Source organism: Girardinichthys multiradiatus, chromosome X (genome assembly GCF_021462225.1).
Source record: "Girardinichthys multiradiatus isolate DD_20200921_A chromosome X, DD_fGirMul_XY1, whole genome shotgun sequence".
Lineage (NCBI taxonomy): Eukaryota > Metazoa > Chordata > Actinopteri > Cyprinodontiformes > Goodeidae > Girardinichthys > Girardinichthys multiradiatus.
In genome coordinates this window covers 2,093,010-2,099,145 of record NC_061817.1, presented here as the reverse complement: position 1 = coordinate 2,099,145, position 6,136 = coordinate 2,093,010, and positions in this window count along the sequence as shown.

Below are 6,136 nucleotides of genomic sequence, written 5' to 3'. Positions count from 1 at the left end.
GACTAAGAGATGGTTTTAGAGGACGTGGTAAAATAAGTTAAAAGAGGAGATGACAATGTGGACAACATGGAAACTGTCCAACTGGACAACCCAGTGAACAATGACTAGAGAAGAGAGAACAGAATGTTGTTAAAGAAGTAATCTGAGAGTAAAAGATTTTGTAGGCAAGCATTAGTGAGAAACAGGTGCTTCAAAAATCATTCTATGGTGTTATACTACCAACAATATCATGATAAAATGCAAAAGATTCATTTTACAGGGAAATAATTCCATATTTGGCTCAGATTGTGTGCATTCTTGATTTTTCCTCTTTGAGAGAAGTTAAATTTCAGCTCTGTGAAACGACCTTGACAAAGAGATGCAGCTGCCTGAAAATAAAAAGATAAAACTTCTGCAAACAGCAGAAGCCTGTCTCTGCTGAAAGGTCTGAAAAAAAAATTGTAACTCTACCCTGCATGTGTCAAACTCAAGGTCCGCGGGCCAAAACCAGACCCCAGAAGTTTAGTGATTCTCTAGAAGTAGAGCCTTTTAATATGGTGATTGTGTGCTTGAATGTTATTTTGTCAATCAATAAGCAGTTTTGTCTACATTCTGCCACAATCTGCCTTTTGAAAATGTTTTGAATCTTGATCTTTATGTATAAAAAAAAAGAAAAATTGGCTAAAGTCTGCAGACACAAAATGAACCTGGATTGAAGCTCTAACTAAGTTTATTTAATCTGAGATCTTCTCCAAATGCAACAGTATATGTCAGTCTACATGAGATACTAACAACTTCACCTACTGGTATAATATAAAGATCTGATTGAATATGTGAAACAAACAATGATGAAAGTTTTTCAACAGGTGATGCTCATCCAGGAGGAAGACAGTGTTCCTAGGAAATGCAGCTCATTTATTAACAATCAATTTTTCTCCTATAGGTGGAAGTTCTGCTGACTAATCATAGGCTGGATCTATGAAACATTATGAGCACAGACCAAATGACCAAGGTTCTGACTGACTTATGAACCTCACTGACCTGACAATGATAACATGACACCCAACAGATAACACCTTTAAGGTGGACCCACTAAGACCACCTTATTGATTCTTGGTGAATAAAAAAAAAAAATTGAAGCGTTCAAAACAGACCTAGTGGAAACAAAAGGGGTTATGAGGAAACAATGTGCATTTTAAGAATAATAGAAGTCAAATGTTCAAATTTTTGCAAATAAAAATTACTCTGACAGAAAAATAAGTAAGTAGTGTGTGAATGTGTGTGAATGGGAATGACTGATTTTATTGTAATGCATCTTTGAGGGACTTTAAAAGCGCTAATAAAGGTCTGATGTTCTGATGATCTTTGCCAAATTTATATCTTAATAAGGTTTCCAGAATCTTTTTCGAAAAATCATATAAAGATGGCAAAGGTTCTATCTGTATTGAAAATACTGATAACCATAAGAAAGTTCATAGATCCGTCTTCAATTTTTCATAATTCTTTTACAAACAGGTTATTTAAACTTTCATGTAGCCAAATGTCTGTATTTGACTTTCTGTTTTTGTGAAATAAATGTTTGTTTCATGTTATGTAAAAATTAGAGTCCTCAACATACCATAATAATATTAGGTCAGTTCTCTATGGTAAAACAAAAAGATTTTAACAGATGTTTAGACTTTTTCCAGTCAGGTTCAAAATGATTGAATTAGACTCAAACTTAACATAAGATGAAATGAACCTTAACAGAATTACTGGACTGGACTGAAATAGAGAAAACGTGAGTTAATTGAAACAAACTTTAGTTACTTGAACTAAATACAAAGCTGACTGAAACTGTATGTTGTATCTATAAAACTGGGTAAAACAAACTAAGATTATAAGATATAATATGCCCTTTATTTTTTGTGTTCATCAGTGAGTGAGTTTTTATTTTTTATTTTTAATAAGAACTAAACCAAGCATTATTTATAATAATAGCAACTACCAAAAATATTGATCTCATTTTTAAATGTAATAAGGACTTACTTTATAAAATATGATAAAAAAGAATAATAAAAATTTGGAAAAACAGAGGCTTTAAACCTCTGCAGGAACAGCACTGACACTGTCAAAGGTAGATCCTCATACAGGAATCTGGAAGCTCACTCTGGCGTGGATAGTCAAAGTCCATCCAAGGATACATTTAGATGAGGCAGAGGGACAAATACAGGGCTTAGCTGAGAGCAAAGAGAGCAACATGTATCCTGTCCTATCTGCTGTCCCACCTGAACTATGGTCCCAATCATCAACTGATGTAGGGCTTATAAAGGGGTTCCCACCATACAAGGTTAAACTAATATCTGAAAAAAGGCCATTAGTCCGTCAATACCCCTTAAAGCCAGAAGCTGAAGAAGGTACTAAGTCAGTAATACAAGATATGTTGAAGTCAGGAATATTAAGAGAAGCACCTGACGCTACATGCAAGACATATCACACTGACATCGCTATTATTATCACAGCCAAACATAACTCTAAAAAGATGTGCCCTTTAAATCCAAGTACTCTAATACCTACTGCAGAAGATGGAAAACCACATTCTTATAAAGCAAAAGTTGAAGAAGACACCAAACCCAGACAAGACATTTCTCAAACCCTTATACCAGATTCATGTGTTGTGTTTGTAGATGGCTCAGCATCTAAAGATGAATATGGAAAGAATAGAGTTGGTTATGCAATAACAACCATCGATAGGATAATAGAAGCTAAATCTCTACCCAATACATGCTCAGCCCAAACAGTAGAATTATATGCTGTAGTAAGAGCATGTGAATTACATGAGGGACAAATACTTACTATATACACAGACAGCCAATACGTTTTCTGATCAGTACATCACCATGCTAAGATTTGGCAAAATAGAGGTTTTAAAACATCATCAGGGACAGAACTAACTCATTTCAACCTATTAAAGAGAAAATGTCAGATCTGCTATTTATAGACACAGACGTGCTGAAAGACGCCCAACAGTCAGCACCCAAGACAGAAATAAAGGCCTGGCTAAAGAGAGGAGCACAGAAAAAAGATGACATCTATCAGATAGAAGATAAACCAATCCTCCCAAAAAATGTATACAACACAGCGGCTACAGTGACACATTGGGAAGACCCACGTGTCAAGGGGGGAATATGTCACATCTGGTAAAGCATTAATGCTACACTATAAATTTTTCTGACTATGCAAATCATTTTTGCAGATTATGCATAATTTGTTGCAAACATGGGGAAGAAATATTGCCTAGTTGTAATAGATGAACCTAGTGACACATTTCTTCCCCACATATGGTATCCCACAGATTATAAGGTCAGATAATGGAACTCATTTTGTAAATAAATTAATAGAACTAAGTTCTAATGCATTAGGGTTTCAGTTAAAGATTAAGGAAAACAATGGAAGAAACAGGGAGGCCATGGCCCGAATGCCTATCCCTGGTTAATTATGGATGAGAATAACTCCAAATCAAACTGGTCTTACTCCATTTGCCACCTACTGTACATCATTGTATAACTCCACCCACTGTGTTCTGAGTCTGAGATCACGTGACACCAAGTTGCTGATGTGAATTTGTATTCTCAAAGAAATAGTACATGGCAGACCGTTTTCTCTGCCCTCAGACATGAATGAAATAGAGAAAGCACAACAGGAAACTTCATTAGCTGAGTGGATGAATAAAATGTTGCAGACAAAAGAAACACAAATGTCCAGTGGTCTGCCGATAATCTCTGCTCCTATCCCACAGAACGACCTGAGGCCTGGAGACCTGGTCCTGATTAAGACACTCCACCGGAAGGATTGGAGCACTCCTCGGTGGAAAGGGCCGTTTCAAGTACTCCTGACAACGCCCACAGCTCTGAAAATAGCAGAGAGGCCTTCCTGGATCCATAAAAGCCACTGTAAGCCAGTTTTGCCGTTACAGGAGCCAAACCAACCGACGGGGTAGCAGAGGAAGTCCGGGTTCAAAGATGGCCCAGCGTCTCAAACCGGTGAAGAAAACAGCTGATCTGCGCCCAATTATAAAATGGCTCTCTGTAACATGTGGACAGGACTGATAAACCTGAGCTTAATTCTGGTAGCAGGACTCTTTCTCTGTCTAAAGCAGGATCCACAGGAGGTGATACCGAACCAGAAGAGATGGACATCAGACGGGACCCATCTCAGAACACTGACGGAAGAACATGACGCACATCCATTCCTACAGAATTTCTGGTATTGTTCATGGTGCGATATGCAACACTGAACCAGGTAGAAATGCACGAAAATGAAGGGGACGATTATGATGACATGTTGTAAATAAATCACATCAAAAGCCTGAGTGTACTCATACATTGTATTTCATAAAATGACCTTACAGCAGAAAATCGGAAGAAGTTGTTGCTTAAGTGAAATGAGAAAAAGTGCAATGATGACATAAACAGGGCAGATTTTTAAATTCCTTTATTATGTTTCACTGTTTTCATTAAGTATTATTCTTTTATTTTTATGATTTCAAGTATTATTCTTTTATTTTTATGATTTCAAGTATTATTCTTTTATTTTTATGATTTCAAGTATTATTCTTTTATTTTTATGATTTCAAGTATTATTCTTTTATTTTTATGATTTCAAGTATTATTCTTTTATTTTTATGATTTCAAGTATTATTCTTTTATTTTTATGATTTCAAGTATTATTCTTTTATTTTTATGATTTCAAGTATTATTCTTTTATTTTTATGATTTCAAGTATTATTCTTTTATTTTTATGATTTCAAGTATTATACTTTTATTTTTATGATTTCAAGTATTATTCTTTTATTTTTATGATTTCAAGTATTATTCTTTTATTTTTATGATTTCAAGTATTATTCTTTTATTTTTATGATTTCAAGTATTAATCAACATTTAACTTTTAATGGTCGCCGAGGGCGGCGGGACCGTATGAGTATTTCCCACAAAATATAATCTGTTTACCGTCCGTGGGTTTCTGCTCATACAGAGTATTTTTCTTACTCGTTTTTATATTAAATGTTTTTACTTGTGATAAAAGGAGGGACTGTTGGATGGGTGCAAAAACCTGTTATCACTCATGTAAAAACTTTGTGTTGCAAGGCACCTGCACTATGCCTTCCTCCCTGTGTGTGTGAGATCATTGTTATCTCTGTGTGAACCAGCCTCCTTTCTGTCTCACACACACACACACACCCTGTCTGAACTGTCTGTTGAACTGTGTATATAAATAAAGAGATAGGGTGTCAAAAACTTGGTAGTTTCACTGCAAAGTGGGCTACCCTTGCTGCAAGTAACTCTGACTGTATCGTTCTTACCTCTGAGTTGACTAAATAATACCTAACACTGTGCTTCTAAATAGTTTGTGCACTCATCTTAAAATGGATCCTGAAAATTGTCATAACAACATTGATCAATTATAGCATTAAAAGATATGGCTGAGAAAACATATTCTGAAAAGAGATTGTTAAAAATTTCTTTTAATTCCTGAAGCTTCAAATTTGGCCATTTGTCTGTCTCTGATGTTTTGTCTTTCTTTGTTGGAATGAATGTTTGTTTATATGTTGCATGAAACAATAATCCATGTTTAGAATAATGTTTCTAAATCCCAGATTGATTAAAACTTTGAGTTTTCAGGAGAGTTAAGAAGCAGCTTGTTTCTGAGGTAGGTGCATGTTAATAGCTTTGCAGTTTAAGTTACACTAATGTGGGATGGGATGAAGAAACTGTGGGTCCGCCCATAGGCTGTCAATCAGAGGTTAGTTCTGCCTGACTCCGCCCACCTACCAGGTTGGTTCATGCCTTTGTTGTCATGGTAACGCTCAGCACCTCCCTTCCTGAGTTTTAACACTGTTTAAGAGACAATAGAATCAAAATGCTTGTAGTGATTGTTGCCTTAAAAACATGTTTTTTTTTAATAATGATTAAGGATGTAGGATGACTTTTAGATTTATGTGTTTTATTATTAAAAGGTTAATGAAATAGTTTAAACTAGTTTGAAGAATTAGTTTTGCATACAGAATCATTGGTGATTTATTAGATTGAAAGTTTCCCTGGTACCATTAAGCTAGCTGACAGTTCAAGATATGCCAAAAGTAAGGAATATATTTTTGATAAAGAATCAGAGTCATGAC